Below are 213 nucleotides of genomic sequence, written 5' to 3'. Positions count from 1 at the left end.
AAAAGAAGAGAAAAAAGTGGATTAGCGATTTGTATGAGTTTTTTTTTTTTTTGTAGGATTATGTCTATTGTTGGTAATATTTGATCTGAATTTAGCCTTTGGGTTTTAGCTTTTGATTTTGAATTTAATTCTAGCTTTTGATTCTAGATTCTGTTCTCCTTTTAAGTCTACAAGCATTTCAATTTTGAAAGGATATTATCACTTGCCTAATCC

The sequence above is a fragment of the Penaeus monodon genome, chromosome 28, assembly GCF_015228065.2.
Source record: "Penaeus monodon isolate SGIC_2016 chromosome 28, NSTDA_Pmon_1, whole genome shotgun sequence".
Classification (NCBI taxonomy): Eukaryota; Metazoa; Arthropoda; class Malacostraca; order Decapoda; family Penaeidae; genus Penaeus; species Penaeus monodon.
Note: the sequence above shows the minus strand (reverse complement) of the source record.